Raw genomic sequence first — 18,799 nt, 5'->3', positions numbered from 1 at the left:
AATTTTTTTTTCATTTTTTTGAGACAGATAAAGCTTTGTTTTGGTGGTATTTATTCACTACTGGGATTTGTATTTTTTTTGCTATGTAAATGAAATGTCCAAAAAATTTTTAAAAAAGTGTTTTTTTATAAAATTTTGCAAATAAATAATATTTCATCATAAACCTTTGCCAAAATTTATTCCGTTATCTTTTTAGTGAAAAAAAAAAAATCCAAATTAGTTTATAACCAAAAATTTTAATTTTTAAACATTTTTTTTTACATTTTTATTTTATTTTTTTATATTATTATTTTTTATTTATTTATTTTTTTTTACATACTGTCACCCTAGCAGTACAGTGTCACCATGGTGACACTGTACTAGTTGTGGGGAATGATGAAGATTTTTTTTTTTTTTTTTTTTACACTGATTGCTTTTACACCCATATAGGATGTAAAAGCAATCATTTCTCTTTCTCTCTGTCTGCATTCTTGCACTCATTGAGAAGTACTGAGTGAGCTGTGATTGGTCACAGCTTGTCACATGGTACAAGGCTTTTGTGAATAGCCTTGTACCATGTGACCTCTGTGATCATTCACAGATTTCACACGTAGTAAGCAATGATGTCAGAAGTGACATCTTGCTTACTACTTTGCATGTGATCACTGATTGGCCAATCAGTGATCACATGATTGGGACCTCGTACAGAGGTCCCGTCCAACGATCGGTGTTTCACTGTGTCTGGAGGACACAGCGGGCACCGGATCGCGGTGCTGCGCGCTCCCAGGGAGCGCGCACAAGCAGGGTGCGGGGAGGCCGTTTATAGACGGTCACCTGACCCTGCACTGCCACTGTCCGGCCGTTTATATGCAACGGCCGGTCGGGAAGTGGTTAACCTGAAACAAGAATAAAAATCTCGAGTCAAGGGTTAATATTACTGTTTTTTTCTTGAGCATTGGCTAGGTAATAATTGGTATGGGTATTTTGTAATAGTTACTTTTCAGTAAGTCATATAAAGTGTTATTATTATTTTCAAAGGAGCATCTTGTTCCTCCCCCCTGTCCCAAGTATATCCACTTGCCGACCACAATAAGTACAGTTGCAAGAAAAAGTATGTGAACCCCTTGGGATTACGTGGAGTTTTGCATGAATTGGGAATAAAATGTGCTCTGAACGTCATCTAAGTCACATCAATAGAAGAACACAGTCTGCTGAACATAATACTACACAAACATTAGATGTTGCCATGGTTTAATTGCACATAACATGTAAACATTCACAGTGCAGGGAGGAAAAAGTAGGTGAAATTTTGGACTTAATAACTGGTTCCAATTAGCTCTGGGAGAAGTCATTAAGCTAGGGCCTCACATACTTAGATGATGTTCAGAGCACATTTTATGCCCAATTCATGCAAAACTCCACGTAATCCCAAGGGGTTCATATACTTTTTCTTGCAACTGTATATACTGTATATGTTGCAGTTAGCAAGTGGTTTACCAGGATTATGGCTGAAGATATCAGCCATAACCCCCCAGTCTCTTTTTTTCAGCTGATGGCTAGCTTTCTGAAGAGGCTTACTAGTCACTGGATCACTTTCAGTAGCGGCGGGAGGGGGGGGGACACCCGGCTAATTCACTTGAATGGGCTGCAAAATGCACTGGACCATGGAAAAAGTAGTGCTTGAAAACGCAGTGCATCAAACTACATGGTACCACAGTACCATGCGATTTGGTGCCTGCAAATGCACTGCATTTGCAATCTGTGTTTGGGATGCCATTACCAATACACTGGTATCCGTATGCAGGTTCCAAGGGCACACGCCTGAATTCTGCGTACATTTTCTGTGGACTGAATACAGGTCACAGGTGTGCAGAATGAGCTGCATAGGAGAAGTACATCCATAGGAGAAGTACAGACAGCTATATATATATATATATATATATATGGAAAATGTACGCAGAATTCAGCCACTGGTTAAAATGTGCTAGATTACTATTCGTTCAATGAGATGCACCTTGTGCAATTATCTCTTTCATTTATAACTGGCATTTTTACTGAGCACCAGGAGCATAGCTATTGCTATACTTCTGGCGCTCAGACTCCAGGCCTTCTGGTTTCATCGCCTGCACCTGCAGAGTTACTTGCAGCCAATGTGTCTGCCACTCCCCTTCTTCTACAATCACAGAGCACTTTGTATTATGTGAACCAATTCAGAAATTGCAAAGGCTTCTGTGAATGAACAGCGGAGGGGAGGGGCAGGCAGACATACTGTGTGTGAGAAGACAGTGACTCTCCTGTAAAAGCCCCAGGAGTATAGAGGTAACTGTACTCCCGGAGTTCCGTAAAACTGTCAGATGTAAATTAAAGAGATAAGTCATAGTATGCCAGCACATATGGGTTAGAAAAGCACCAACAAGACCGTGCTACTGCCAGCAGTCCTGATCAGTTAATCTCGGGGATTTAGGCTGGTCCAGTGAAAAAGGTTCCGAAGGGCTGTGTAAAAGCTGATGCAATGGTAAAGCTTAATGCTACATTTCAAGACGCAGTAGAGCAAGAGCAGGAGGAGACAAAAACCATAGTGGCGGCCACATTTCCTTAGAGATTTGCTATCCTCGCTCAGCGTGCATAGAGGAGATAAGGGGTTATTGGTCTGTAAAATGTGTGTAACGCAGGGTTGTAGACATGGATATATTACTAGGTAGCTTGTGGTATATTCTACATCAGTGTTTCTCAAGTTTTGGAATAATCTACATCTCATTGTATATTAGCATGATGAGTAAGCTGCAGACATAATAGGGCAATAGGCAAAGTGCTATATTACAGTGGTTATAAAAGCCTTAAAAGAGAAGTATGCCTTCAACCACAGCGGATTCTGGCGTGAACAGCAATTCAAGATCCTACACGTGCGTACATGCCCTGTCAATACTCAAGAAATGACCAGGCTCTGTCTACCTGCCCACTCTGTGGAAAGCAAAAACCTTCTCTACGTCATAGATTTTGGAGCTGCCTTCATATCTCCACATTCTGGAAGCAGGTAGTCAAATTCGTATTAATCATCACTGCCTTTCAACTCCCCATTCACCCGCTACCTCTCCTTTTCGGATACATGGATCAACCTGACATTGGTCTATTCTCTTCTCAAACATCCTCCTTCAGAAATAATAAATCCTGGATATCCACATGCCTACTCATAGCTAGACAGGCTATTCTCCGAAAATGGACCTCCAACTGTCCCCCAATCTATTAGACATCAAACAAGAGCTCAACTCTTTTGCGTCTTGACAGACTTGATCTAATTTGTTCCCCAACCTCCTCAAAAGAGACCCGATATCTGGGTAAATGGGAATCTTACATCTCAGGATCCATGTCTGCAACTGAACAAACATTTTTTCTCCGGAACTCTAGCCTACTGAGCCGCCCATAATACTTTCCTATGAGTCTTGAGTCATAGGGGCCATAGCAAACATGATTGTTCACATGTGGGATCGATAACTATGCTGATATATGGATTTATTTTTACCATATTTGCTCCTTCTCTGCTTTATTATGCTTTGCCTTTATCTTTTACTTCTTGTACATTTTGACCATTTGGTCAACTTCCTTCTATATACACTAGGCTCTCACTAGTTTCAGAATCCCACACTAAGCAACTGGAATGAGGTTTATCCCTCATTCCAATTTACCTTTGATGGAACCCGAGGACACCGACTTCCTTCTCTTCTCTTATCACATCTCATCTATCTTTGTCACTTCTCTCCTCTTTGTTATCCTTTTTTTTACCGCCTCTCTATGGCCTTAACTGGTCCATGGACAACATCTACATCTCCATTTCCTAACTCTTCCTATCTCATCACCCCTCCCTTTTTTTTTCTCTTCTTTGGTTCTTTACTGATGGTTAACGACTGGGCCCTGTATACATCCTCATCATCTAACTCTGCTCTCTAGCTTATTAGCTCTTCCCTCTATACACATGTTATTGTCTCATCTCTTACCACACGCCCAATCACCATTTATTCTACTGACCATTTTTTGATGTCATGTCGATGTTACATTGGTGTCATATTTGATTTGTCATGGTTGTACATACCTTGTAAAATGCCAATAAAAATTTCTCTTAAAAAAAAAAAAAAAAAAAGCGAAGTATAGGCTTTAAAACAAACACACACACACATTATACTCATCTAGGTGGATGCAGCATTGATCTGCACAGAGAACTCAGCGATCAAGCACTGCTGATTGCTCAGTTCTCTCCTCCACTCTGAGCTGAGAGTGGTGACTGTCAGTCACTGGCTTTTTGCTCTGCTCCTCCAGCTCTCAGTGGAGCTCTGGGCTGTGGAGGGGGCAGGGGGAGCTGGATCAGGATCTTGGCGGATTGCTGAAAGGCTGAGCCAAGTGCAAGTCCAGGCTTCTGGGTGGATCCCTGCTTGGGATCTCTTCAGAGCATGGACCAGCTTGGTGACATCCAACGACAGTGGGCTTTAGTCCGCTGTGGACTGAATACAGGTCACAGGAGTGCAGAATGAGCTGCATAGGAGAAGTACATCCATAGGAGAAGTACAGACAGCTATATATAAAGACTATACTTCTCATTTAAGGTGTTTTACCTTGAGGCATTCTATGCATTCAGTTAAAAAACCTACTATGCCTGGGATCCCCTCCCCTTTCCCTTTTACCTACCTGAGCCCCATCATGATCCAGCACTGTGCATGAGAACAGCAGCTCTCTGCTCTATCCCTTCTCACAGAGCAGATCCATAGCAGTAGGAAGATCAGGGCTGCTCTGTGCGAAAGCATTACACAGAGCAGGTGAGTATTTTAATTTAAAAATATGAATCTTTATAATCACTTAAAGTGCTACTAAACCCAGGACCCTGCATTCACTGTACTCATCAGCAGTATATAACAGTCTTGTGCAGGGGCGGACTGACAACTCATGGGGCCCCTGGGCAATAGGGGATCATGGGGCCCCTGTGTCCTTGCCCAAACTCAAAAAAGTCTATGAAAAAGGTACCAGGGGCATCTCATGGGGCCCCCTACTGACCCTGGGCCCTCGGGCAGTGCCCGAGTTTCCAAATGGTCAGTCCACCCCTGGTCTTGTGACTTCAATTAGTGTCTGACCAAGCACTGGTTAATCTTGTGAGAGGAGTTTTCATTCTTCTCTGACTGTCCTAAGAGGCTGCATGAACCCTGACCCTCTGACAGCATTCATTGGCCCTGTGCCAATCACATGCATCCTCCCCAAAAAAAACTCTGTGGCAATACACAACAAACAGAGCATGTGCAGACTTGCCACTGCTGCTCTGTACTGTGGCAGATGGATTGGGGACAGTAAAAGAAGGAGAGAATCAGGGATGACAGGATCAAACAGTCATTTTACACAATGTGGATGATTAACCCCTTAGGTTCCACAGTAAAGCAAGCATGCTTTACTGCATATACAGACTGATTTTACTGCATATGTGACACTTTAAAGCATATGTGACCCCTTACTTTGGAAATCAGTGTAAAAAAATTCCTTTTACATTGTTGGTCAGTAGGAGAGGTTTCTTTCTTCATTGGTTGGCAGAAGGAGAGGTGTCCCCTTGGTGATCAGTGGAAAGAATATCCCTTACATTGGTTCTAAGTTAATGCTCCTTACCAAGTGATGTCAGTATTAGAACCAGGGGTGGACTGACCATTTGGAAACTCGGGCACTGCCCGAGGGCCCGGGGTCAGTAGGGGGCCCCATGAGATGCCCCTGGTACCTTTTTCATAGGCTTCTTTGAGTTTGGGCAAGGACACAGGGGCCCCATGATCCCCTATTGCCCAGGGGCCCCATGAGTTGTCAGTCCGCCCCTGATTAGAACTATGGAGATACTATCAGGTAGGAAATCAATCTTCCACTGCTTACTGTTCAAGTAACCCCTAGAAATCTCTGGAGAAACTCAAGGGTTCAGTTTGTTAAGAAAAAAGGCAATGCTACATCCTATTGGGGTGTAAGTCCAATGGGTTAATATCATTTTCAAGAATCTGAAAAATTGAATACATTGGTCAGATGGCCTATTTCATTAGGTTAAGTCCTGGTTTACACTTATTCGGTGCAGTATATGCAGCGATTCCTGTGCGTTTACTGCACCGCATTACAATCGCACTGTTTATGCGGTGGCAATGTTAATTTAATGACATCCGAAAAACAGGTCACCAAACGCAATGTGATTGGCTAAATCTGATTGCATGGGATCCGATTCCAATGCGGCAAAAAAAAAAATCACCTTTTTTGCGGATGCAGTGCGATTTGAGCCATACAAAATGCATGGGCTCCAATTACACTGCAAAGAATCGCATGTGATTTGAACAGGAATGTGGTGCAATTCCTATCTGAATCACATGCAGTTTCCCACACCGCATCAGTGTGAACCAGGTATAAATGTAGATTATAAAAACGTCAAGGTCGTGGGTTCTCTCCTTTTCAACTTTTTTTTTGCTACAGAAGCAATAAATAATATGAATGATAGCAAAAACTGCTGAAATATAACTGTGAACTGAAGAGTAGAAATACAGAATGGATACAACTTTTAAACTGTGGCAATCCAATAGACATTTTTATATTAAGATATATTGTATCCTACATACTTTTACCATATACAGTTGTGTCCAAAATTATTCAACCCCCAATGCTGTAAAGGGGTTTAGGGACTATAGTGTACATTTGGAATTGTATTCAGAATCAAATCCTACAAGGACGTTGTAACTACCCAAATGCAACTAAAATGACATCAATTGTTTATGTAATACAGTAGTAAATGGTTCTTATGTGGTTTCTTCATTGCCACAATTATTCAACCCCTTAAAGACTACCACTCTGAAGAACAGAGGTTCATACAGGTGCTTTCCATCAGGTATTGAAAACACCTGTGGATGTCACCGAGCAGCAATCAAGCATAATAAGCACCAATTAGGCAGCTTTAAAATGACTGTGATACTCAGCTCCTTCTAGACATTTACTGGTGTGGTTACAAACATGGTGAAGGCAAGAGAATGGTCCAGGAAGACAAGAGAAGAGGTGATTTCTCTTCACAGGAAGGGCAATGGCTATAAGAAGATTGCAAAGATGTTAAACATACCAAGAGACACCTTAGGAAGCATCATTCGCAAATTCAAGGCAAAGGGCACTGTTGAAACGCTACCTGGTCGTGGCAGAAAGAAGATGCTGACTTCGACTGCTGTGCGCTACCTGAAGCGTAGAGTGGAGAGAAGTCCCCGTGTGACTGCTGAGGAACTGAGAAAAGATTTGTCAGATGTGGGTACAGAAGTTTCAGCCCAGACAATAAGACGCACACTGCGTAATGAAGGCCTCCGTGCCAGAACTCCCAGGCGTACCCCCTTGCTGTCTCCAAAGAATAAGAAGAGTCGACTGCAGTATGCCAAAAGCCATGTGGACAAACCACAAAAGTTGTGGGATAGTGTTCTGTGGACTGATGAAACAAAATTAGAACTGTTTGGGCCCATGGATCAACGCTATGTTTGGAGGAGGAAGAACAAGGCCTATGATGAAAAGAACACCTTGCCTACTGTGAAGCATGGTGGAGGGTCAATCATGCTTTGGGGCTGTTTTGCTTCTGCAGGTACAGGGAAGCTTCAGCGTGTGCAAGGTACCATGAATTCTCTTCAGTACCAGGAGATATTGGATGGAAACGTGATGCAGTCCGTCACACACCTGAGGCTTGGGAGACGTTGGACCTTTCAACAGGACAATGATCCCAAGCATACCTCCAAGTCCACTAGAGCATGGTTGCAGAGGAAAGGCTGGAACATTTTGGAGTGGCCATCGCAGTCACCAGACTTAAATCCGATTGAGAACCTCTGGTGGGACTTAAAGAAAGCAGTTGCAGTGCGCAAGCCTAAGAATGTGACTGAACTGGAGGCCTTTGCCCATGAAGAATGGGCGAAGATACCCGTAGATCGCTGCAAGACACTTGTGTCAAGCTATGCTTCACGTTTAAAAGCTGTTATAACTGTAAAAGGATGCTGTACTAAGTACTAAGATTGAATGTCACTTGGGGGTTGAATAAAACTGATAATGCTGTGAGCACAGAAAAGACATTTGTGGTTATTTCATTATAACTGTTATGTTATATTTGTCTGACCTACAAGTGCCTCTTTAATGTAAATGTAAGCAAGATGACTGAATGATCAAAAGCAATGTCAAACTGGCCAAAACACTCAATTTCAGTGGGGGTTGAATAATTTTGGACACAACTGTACACCAATATATAAACAGACAAGATAATATTTATTTTTTAATTACATTTGTATTAGTTTTCGCTACCAGCAATACTCTTAAGTCAAATATGCTGACAAATGAAAATATTACAAAACAAAATATTACATTGTAACATAATTTTGTGCTGAAGAAATAGAAATATTGTGATGCCAGCAATGAATTGTAAATGTCAACAGCATTATAAACCATTTTAATTTTTTAATAAAACAAGTCATTATTTTTTCTCTATGTAATACTTTCACAGTTCAACACAAATATGAAGAAAGACAGATATGAATGTAAACATTGTATTATTTTTGTGCCACTGTGGCATTAAGTCTAGAAGATGTGACTTGGGATGTAACTGACAGTAGGGGAGTGTCCATGCTGGGTCTTTTAGTTCTAGTAGAGATGGATTCCACTAGGATATGCTGGGATATATTCTACAGAAACAGTGGGATAAGCTGAGACTTTTAGTTCCACAAAGACAGAAGAGAAGCCAATGGGTTATGCCAAGTCTTGTAATTCTAAATAGACTGAAGAAACATCAGTGGTGTCCACAGAGCCGGCACAGTTAACAGTGGGTTGTGCTGGTACTGAAAATTCTAAAGAAAGCAGATCATAATCCCTATGGATCATGAGCAGATGCGGACTGACAACTCATGGGGCCACCGGGCAATAGGGGATCATGGGGCCCCTGTGTCCTCACCCACACTTAAACCACATCCAAAAAAGCTTATGAAAGGTACCAGGGACATCTCACGGGGCCCCCTACTGACCCCAGGCCTTTGGGCAGTGCCCGAGTTCCCAAATGGTCAGTCTGCCCCTGATCATGAGTAATTTACTCCTATACTAAACAATACTCATCCAAAACTCATGAATATTTGGTTCCCATTGCTAGAATACAGTATAATCACAACCTGAACCTAGATCATTCTTAGCTTAACCACTTGAGCTCCAGAGGATTTACCCCCCTTAATGACCAGGCCTCTTTTTTTGCTGTTTGGCGCTGCACTAATTCAAACAATAATTGCGCGGTCATGCAATGTTGCACCCAAACGAAATTTACGTCCTTTTTTTCACACAAATAGAGCTTTCTTTTGGTGGTATTTGATCACCTGTGCGCTTTTTATTTTTTGCGCTATAAACAAAAAAACCACGAAAATTTTGAAAAAAAACTATATTTTCTACTTTCAGCTATAAAAAATATATAGTAAACTCAAAGTTAGTCATAAATTTAAGCCAAAATGTATTCCGCTACATGTTTTTGGTAAAAAAATCCCAATAAGTGTATATTGATTGCTTTGTGTGAAAGTTATAGCGTCTACAAACTATGGTATAGATACTGTAATTTATGCCTTTTTTTGCTATACAGCGCTGCACTAATTCAAATGATAATTGCGCGGTCATGCAATGCTGCACCCAAACGAAATTTACGTCCTTTTTTTCACACAAATAGAGCTTTCTTTTGGTGGTATTTGATCACCTGTGCGCTTATTATTTTTTGCGCTATAAAAAAAAAAAACCACGAAAATTTTGAAAAAAAACAATATTTTCTACTTTCAGCTATAAAAAATATATAGTAAACTCAAAGTTAGTCATAAATTTAAGCCAAAATGTATTCTGCTACATGTTTTTGGTAAAAAAAATCCCGTGCATTAGCGGGCAAACTGGCGCTATATGGGAGGGGCGCTAACACTATCGGAAGTCACCAGTGACACTAATACAGTGATCAGTAAAAATCTGTTCACTGTAATCAATGACATTGGTGACAGGGCAGTGAAGGGGTTAACTGGGGGGGGGGGGCAATCAAGGGGTTAAATGGGATTTCTGGTGCACTAGCGGGCAAACTGGCGCTATCTGGGAGGGGCGCTAACACTATCGGAAGTCGCCAGCGACACTGATACAGTGATCAGTAAAAATCGGTTCACTGATCAGTGACACTGGTGACAGGGCAGTGAAGGGGTTAACTGGGGGGGGGAGATTAAGGGGTTAGACGGGATTATTGGTGTATTAGCGGGCAATCTGGCGCTATCTGGGAGGGGCGCTAACACTATCGGAAGTCGCCAGCGACACTGATACAGTGATCAGTAAAAATCGGTTCACTGATCAGTGACACTGGTGACAGGGCAGTGAAGGGGTTAACTGGGGGGGGGGCGATCAGGGGGTTAAATGTGACCTAGGTGTGTTCTAACTGTCTGTGTAGTGCTTTGAACTCACTTTTTGGATGAACGGAATGTGTCCAGGCAGAGAAGAATGACATCATATCCTGTCCTGTGTAAATGTCAACACAGGACAGGATAGGACAGGGACCGATCATCTGATTTCAGCCAGACATCACTGGCTGAAATCTAATGATTGATCCCTCCGGGATTGAATCGTGTCACCCGCGGGTCGGCGGGAGCGCGCGCGCGCGCCCCCTGCCGGCGAGAACGGCGGGAGCGCGGAACCCGTTTTAAAACGTGGTTTTGCGCCTGAGTGCCGCCCTGCACACGTATATATACAGTGGCAGGGCGGCAAGCAGTTAAACAAAATAGGCTCCATGCAGTACATACATGTTGCTGCATCTACTATACCAAAATACAGCCAACATTAAGTATCATCCACAAATTATAAAGTAATATGCACATACAATTAATAATGTCTTGTGTCAACTAACAAACTCAAATAAATACATAACCAGACTGTAGTGTCTGTTGTATTCCATGGTGTGACTTCTTAATCAACATACAAATACAACAGACACCACAGACTGGTTATTTATTCATTTGAGTTTATTAGTTGGCACTGGACATATTATTAATTGTATGTGCATATTACTTTATAATTTGTGTATGATGCTTTATTTTCACTGTATTTTGGTAAAGTAGGCGCAGCAAAATTTTTGTACTGTGCCCACATTGAACATAATTTTTTGTTTGCAGCCACTGCATTATTTAATGTGAGCCACTGCATTATTTAATGTTTATTGAGAGCACATAAATACAGATAATATTAATAGGTAGCATGGGATTGTCATCGTATACAGCTTCCCATAAATAGACTCTATGAATTAAGAACTTCCATCCGGGCTCCCAACACCCGTTCCCCTTCCTTACCCTCCCCCTTCTTCCTGTTTCTCCTTCTTTCCCCTACTGTAACTTAACCTTTATTAACTCTTGTACTCTGGCTGCCATCACTTTTCCCTCCCCGCTACCATTTTGCCCCATACCTTGGACAACAATAGTAAGCAATTACTACCTTGGGCTACCTGCGCACAGACTGGTTCACAATCATATCCTTCCCTTCTATATTCCACCCAACCTGTGTATAACCAGGTCCTCAGGTTCACTTTCAGACTTGTTCACTTCTGTTCAGCGCACTTGATGTGGTATAAGCTAAATAATGTACAATATCATGTGCTCTGTTTTGATTGCATTAAAACCCTTGAAAAAAGAATAAAATACAGTTGCAAGAAAAAATATGTGAACCCCTTGGGATTACGTGGAGTTTTGCATGAATTGGGCATAAAATGTGCTCTGAACGTCATCTAAGTCACAACAATAGAAGAACACAGTCTGCTGAACATAATACTACACAAACATTAGATGTTGCCATGGTTTAATTGCACATAACATGTAAACATTCACAGTGCAGGGAGGAAAAAGTATGTGAGGCCCTAGCTTAATGACTTCTCCCAGAGCTAATTGGATCCAGGAGTGAGCCAACCTTGACTCCAATCAGTGTGATGATATTGGATGTGTTGCTGTCCTGCCCTTAAAAAACACTCACCTGTTTTGGGTTTACTGGTTTCAATGAAGCACTGTCTGATGTGAACTATGCCTCGCAGAAAAGAGCTCTCAGAAGACCTACGATCAAGAATTGTTGACTTCTTCTATTGTTGTGACTTAGATGACGTTCAGAGCACATTTTATGCCCAATTCATGCAAAACTCCACGTACTCCCAAGGGGTTCACATACTTTTTCTTGCACCTGTATAGTGAGCAATTACTGCCTTGGGCTACCTGCGCACAGACTGGTTCACAATCATATCCTTCCCTTCTGTATTCCACCCAACCTGTGTATAACCAGGTCCTCAGGTACACTTTAAATAAACACTTTCAGGCTTGTTCACTTCTGTTCAGCACACTTGATGTGGTATAAGCTAAATAATGTACAATATCATGTGCTCTGTTTTGCTTGCATTAAAATCCTTGAAAAAAGAATAAAATACATGTCAAAGAAAAGTGTCAGGGTCCAGATCTGAACTTGCCACCTCTGTGGTGTCTGGCTGTGGCTCTTCTCGCTGTGCCACCTGAGATGTTAGCCAGCTTTCGGGTGTCAGCTCAGAGACAAGTAGCTATAGCAGCGGAAAAGCTCCCACCAACCAGCAGGATGGTACCCTGGCAGATGATGCGGGCTCGCCTGTGTTTTGCTGCTTGTTGGTACCAGGTTGCAGTCCTCAGGATTGCCCCACCAGAAGGTGAGCAAGCCAGGGTCCAGTAGCGGAGATAGCAGATAGGAATCAACAGATACATAGTCAGTAAACAAGCTGAAGGTCAGTAACAAGTGGTTGCAGGTTGGGATTGGGCAGAAGTGTGGTCAAGGAACAAGCAAAAGGTCGGTAAAGAGTGGTAGCAAAAGTACGAGTGGCACCAGGAGCCAACAAGAGCAAGATATTGTCTGGAAAAGGCACAATAATCTGGCAAACAGGAAGTGCAGACATGGCTTAAATCAGGAAATTCCTGGGAGGAGCAAAGAGTAAAAGGTTCAGCAGAAAACAAGGCACAAGACAGGATTATCCAATGGATCAGGCAGAGTGTTGTCCAACATTCCAGGTAGCTCAGTGAGAAGAGTTACTGTCAGACACAGCAGACGTTCTGGGTTCAAGTCCAGGCCCAACAACACTCTCTAGGACAACCTTACCTCGTCTCTTGTTTCTGGTGAGCTCCTAACTCTCTGCTCCTCCCATGAACTTACTGATTTAAGCAATATCTCTGTACTGCGTTTGCCAGATATTTGTGCTCTCTGCAGCCAATATCTTGCTCCATTGCGAACATGCAGCTGTCCGTATCTCCACTAACATTTGTTCCTGACCTTTGGCTTGCTCCTTGACTATGATTCCGCTGGATCTCAACCTTCAACCACTTGTTACTGACCTGTGGCTTGTTTACTGACTAAGCTTCTGCTTTAACCCAACCTGCTATATCTGCCACTGGACCCCGGTTTGCTTACCTCTTGCTGGGGTGATCCTGAGGACCGTGACCTAGTAATAACATGCAGCAAAATCCATCTCCACCATAAGGAGCTCTGGTGAATACTGGTTAGTGCTTAGAACCCACATCTTGGGTGAGCCTGTGTCCTTCACCAAGGTGACCTGATTGTGTGCTCATCCTGCTGCTCGTTTGGAGCCTCTTTAATACTATAGCTACTAGCCTCTGAGGCCTGATAGTGATACAGTACATGCTGGGAAAAGTCAGGAGGATACAGTAACTGCAGCCAACAAATTAGGGATCACAAGGTATGTATTCTATTAATCTCAACATTCATATCAGTCTAGTGGATGCAAACCCCTCCCACTCCAAAGCCTTGACACATGTTACCCTGTTCTTACTGTCATCAAAATCCTGTGCACAGCCATCACAAGAGACTTGGGAAGGTAGTGAAGGTACTTGACATTGCTACTACCCAGGGGCGGACTGACCATTTGGAAACTCGGGCACTGCCCGAGGGCCCGAGGTCAGTAGGGGGCCCCATGAGATGCCCCTGGTACCTTTTCATAGGCTTGTTTAAGTTTGGGCAAGGACACAGGGGCCCCATGATCCCCTATTGCCCGGGGGCCCCATGAGTTGTCAGTCCGCCCCTGCTACTACCTGTACTGAGAAAACTCAGAGAACTGGACCTTTTCATTGTACAGTTTTCAATTCTGTATGCAGGAACACTGCATGAAACTATGTTACAATCAAAATATAAAAAATGTCACTGGATTTTGGATGATCCCGACCCTTTAAAAACAATAAGTAATGCTTCACTTTTATGGGTTCTTAAACGTAAAATCAGGTAAAACTATAACTAACAGATCAAATTCCAGTTATCATTAACTTTTATTAACAACCTTGAAAAACTGCCTGCAGCTAACATCCCCTGCCATTGACCTTCTTGATTGAAATAGTCTATTGGAGTTTTCTTCCAATAACAGAACACTCCGCACTCTCCCATAGTGACTGATTGTCCACTGTTAACTGACTGTTAAGTATCTGAACTATCTGATAAGACAACAAAGAAATCCTTTAAGAGCTAAGAGAGCCTCAAAAACACAGACTTCTGTATGCATAAAGTGTACAACATGTGAATGAATGTGAATTACACTCATAAAGGATGTTTTTGAAAGCAATGTAAGGACTGAAATAAATACATGTTCATATAAAACATAAAAAAAATATATTTCACTTCGTAAAAAAATGGAACAATAAAAAAAGAAAAAATAAGATTTTGAATGGACAGAAATCATAGATTAGAATTACACTATAAACTAGAAAATGTACAATTTCTGGGGAAATTGTGTGAGGTGTGCTTGCCTCCACCAATAGTCTACAACTGGAGTGGGCGGAGTAACTGGGCGGAGTGGGCGGAGTAGCTTTTGTCACTCTGCTGTTTGCTCACACACCTGGGTTCCTATGGCAACTCACTCTACAGCAAGGGCAGAGAAGAGCGGTTAAAAACAAACTGTTCCAACCCGCTCACTTCACTGGCGGTTGCCATCTTCAAACAGTTGTACTTTTAAAACTATAAATCCTATAGTGAAGGGCTTTATATTGTGAGAATCACAAGACCCAGACCTACATTTTGAGGCATAGTATGTCTCTGAAATATTAAAAATAAAGGCACAGTCACAGTTTAGAAATTGCCCTTCAAATTTGAGGTGGCTAGAGTGGAGTTTCAATGAATGTCAATGGGCGGCATGAGTTGCAAACAAATGGTCATATTGTGAAAACTATCAGGACTATGGCTTAGCCGTGGACATTTTTAGTGGCAACAGGGATAGCTGAACGTTTTGATATAAGATTTGTGTAGGTGGGCTTGAAAATGAGGGAGTGATGGCAGTTTAGAAATCATGTCCTGATTTTTCAGCTCACACTCTAGCTTTTGTCAGCTTCCACTCTATTTTTGAACACTCCGCCATTCATTCCTATGGGACCAATTTCACCACAAAAACTGCGATATTTCGTGAACCATTCGGCGAAACGTTCCACAAAGTAATAGCGCACCAATCGGGAACAATCCACACGTTTCGGTATATTACTGTCTATGTAGTGTAAAAACTGTGGGAGGAGTTAGGGTGGTAAATTTGGCTATAATAATAAGAATATATATGTGAGATAACAGGAAGTGGTCGCCATGCAACAACACTTAATTATACATAAAATAAGAAATGGTACTGGGCTGTAGTCACCCACACAGATCAGGCATGTAAGTATAGGATCAGATACCGAGACTAACATCTGGTGACAATGATCAGAAAATGTTTTAACAGCTGCATGTAAGATTGTAGTTCTAAATTAGAGTGTGCATGAACTGGAGATTCTGGCAAAATTCAATAGGCCCACAGGCAGGGCCTGGACAAGGGGTAGGCAAGAGGGCAGCCACCTCAGGCACAGTAGAACAAGGAGACAGAGAATGGATACAGCATTCTACAGCATGCATGAACATTGGAGGAGATGGTGTAGTTCTGAATCCTTATATCGTATGTACTCTCCAGCGCCTCAGGATATGCACAGCCAAAAGGGAAGCCAAGGGAACCAGGACGGCGACAACCAAAGGAAATGCTTCAGGGGTGCAGCCCTCCTCAGACGGGAAGATCAGCCACTAGATAAAGAAAAAACAGGTGGCGCACACACCTAGTGCATTATCCAAGGTTTATTGAAAGGAGTGAAAAATAAAAACATACTCACAGACGAAGCATGTATCTGAAGAGCATTGCAAAATGATGATTGCCACAACGGCAGGCAAGGTGACCTACCTCTGAAGAAGTACCTGCGGACGAAACGCGTCAGCTGGAGCCCAGGACGTCGTGACATCACTCCGCCGGTGCCACGTGGAGGCCCGGCGGCCATCTTAGACACTGGATGGTCCGTCATTCACATTTTACCTGTACTGCGATTCACTGTATCCCTGCTGTATTTGCTCCAATAAAAGTTTTTTTCTACATACTACACCATGAGTATTTCCCTTGGTCTCCTGTGAGGAGCGCTTCACTTTTCAGAGCCCGGACGGGATCAATCAGCTCCAGAGAGGGGAAAGTGTGTTTACCATCAAGGTTTTCCCATTACATTACTGGAAGGTGATCTCTGATTTTCTGGATCCCATCTTCACCACACGAGGGCACTCCTTCTCCATTCACTTCAGCTCCAGTCCATCTTCTGACCAGAAAGAGGGGGATCTTCAGGATTATTTACACACCGCGTATTTTTAATACGCTTCTGGTTAGTGCGCATTCTTACCATATGCACTGGAAACGCAGAGAGCACCTTCATAGAACTTTATTGCACTTTAGCGCATTTTAGTGCCATTCTTTTATATATATTTGCATTGATCTTTAATTTACCACATTGTTTGCCTACTTGCATCATTGGTTTGTATACTTGCATCATTGGTACCTTTTATTTGGCAGCGCTGCATTTTACTTCTTTTAGTAAGTCCTACTGTTAGCATCCCATTTTAAACAATAGCTATACTAAGGCTAGGTTTACACTTTTCCCCGAGGCCATGTATGTGTGGGTACAGGAGCCCATCCATATGAATGGGCTGCTGTAACTGTGGGAAGCATAGGGGAAAAGGTCTTTGTACCTTTTTACCTTTTCTAAAACCGCAGGTGCACGGAAACCACATGGTGCTATGCGTTGCCACACAAGTTGCCATGGGAAACAGTCTGCGGTTTGCTACACATGGGGTTTCATTAATAATTCATGGAATCCCCAAATGTCTGATAAACAACAGCGCATTTTTCCTGCAGGTGGGAATTTGTGAGATTTACTGCACCCGCATAGATGTGGACCTAGCCGAAGGAAAGTACTTAGCCCTTCCAGTTCTTATCTTGGGACTTAGGTTGCTTTCACGTCACTGCAGTGTGGTTTGGTATCTGTGGCTTTCATGTGTTTAACTCCCAGTTTCCCATAGACTTTTTTTTCTTAAGTTGTACATTTTTGGCACGTTTTCTGAAAGAGCACAAAAGATGCAGCATGCAGGACTCTTGGTGCGCTTTCAGAAAACATGCCAAAAATGCACGACGTAATAGACAATGAATGGGAAACCAGGGGTTAACCACGCAAAAGCCACAGGTACACCCACGCTGTGGCCAAACCACAACTCAGCAGTGTGAAAGAGGAATGATTAGACTTTACATTGTGGAGATGAAAGAGCAGTCTGAATAGTTTAGCAAAGGAAAAATGGGCAAGGCTGACATTATTGACATTATTAAGTCCACGTTGTCAGCCCTCAACAAGATTTAAGAACTCAGTACATTTCTAATAGATCAGCAGGTATTTCTCTTTATTTGCAGTGTCTATAAATAGATTAAATGTGGGGAAATGTACGTATATTGCAGAGATGCATTGTATTTGGTACTTTTTGTCCTAACATAGACTTTATGGGTAGGGCCTGCCTATCCAATAGCTGTTATAGACTTGTCAGCCACCGCCTGGCGGTATCTCTATCTGCCCACAGCGCGGGGTTCCTCAGGGCGTGGGGTCTAAGTCCCAATCCGCTTGCTCACCAGGGCCCCTGATGGTGGGGATGGACTTGGAGCAGACTGAGACCAGGTCGCGACCCTTGAGTACATCCGGCTATGGTAGAGGGTACAGTCAGAGGTGTGCGAGGAATAGGGCCTGATTTGAAGAGGCTGGCAGGCCTGGCAGCAGGGACTGATCCATGCAGGATGGATGGATGGACGGACACGTGAGGGATGGTATAGTCAGGCGGACCAGGTCAGGAACGTGCGGGCAGCGAGGTACCAGAGGAGCAGACAGAGAATGGTCAGGTCAAGCCAAGTTCAGCAACGGGAGATCAATCGTAAGGGGCAGGCAGGAGAGTGGTCAGGACAAGCCAGGGATCGAGCAGGAGACAGTCAGCAGGGTCAGGATCAAGCAGAGGTCGGCAACAGGGAAGCTTCACAGGCAGAACACAGGAACAGATTATAAAGACCAAACGGCAATGTACATACCTCCTGGCCCGTTTAAATAGCGCGCCCTGCGCTGTCATTGGTGCCAGGCACGTGTCCGCGATCACGAGTGCGCATGCGCGGTCGTCGCTGTTGCCGCGATCGCCCAGGTCCTTCCGCTCGTCGGCTAGTGCGGGTTGGCGTTCTGCGCATGCGCTGCCCAGCGTATCGCCGCGAAGCCCCGGGTCCCTGACAAGACTGTTGCATCTAATAAGGCTGGAAGTGAAGGCTTTTTTGTTAGTTCCTTGCTTAAGGAGCAAGTTTCAAAAGTCTCAAGAAAATATATGCAACAAACTAGATAGGTAGACAACTTGTTAAAGTATATGTAAACCCTCACCTTGTAAAACAACCTGTGATGGAATGCCTATCGCCCTCATTGGGGTA

At 43.0% G+C, this 18,799-nt stretch overlaps 1 protein-coding gene across 1 annotated transcript in view; it reads left to right on the top strand.

The window, feature by feature from the left end:
- The window catches only part of UPP1 (uridine phosphorylase 1), an 87,216-nt gene that overhangs the window by 30,430 nt on the left and 37,987 nt on the right, over positions 1–18,799 (top strand). The gene's annotated exons all lie outside the window — the stretch shown is intronic.

This window comes from Staurois parvus, unplaced genomic scaffold, assembly GCF_062004578.1.
Source record: "Staurois parvus isolate SC_StPar_1 unplaced genomic scaffold, SC_StPar_1.0 ptg000077l, whole genome shotgun sequence".
In the NCBI taxonomy this organism is placed as follows: Eukaryota; Metazoa; Chordata; class Amphibia; order Anura; family Ranidae; genus Staurois; species Staurois parvus.
This window is presented reverse-complemented; position numbering and strand designations above follow the sequence as displayed.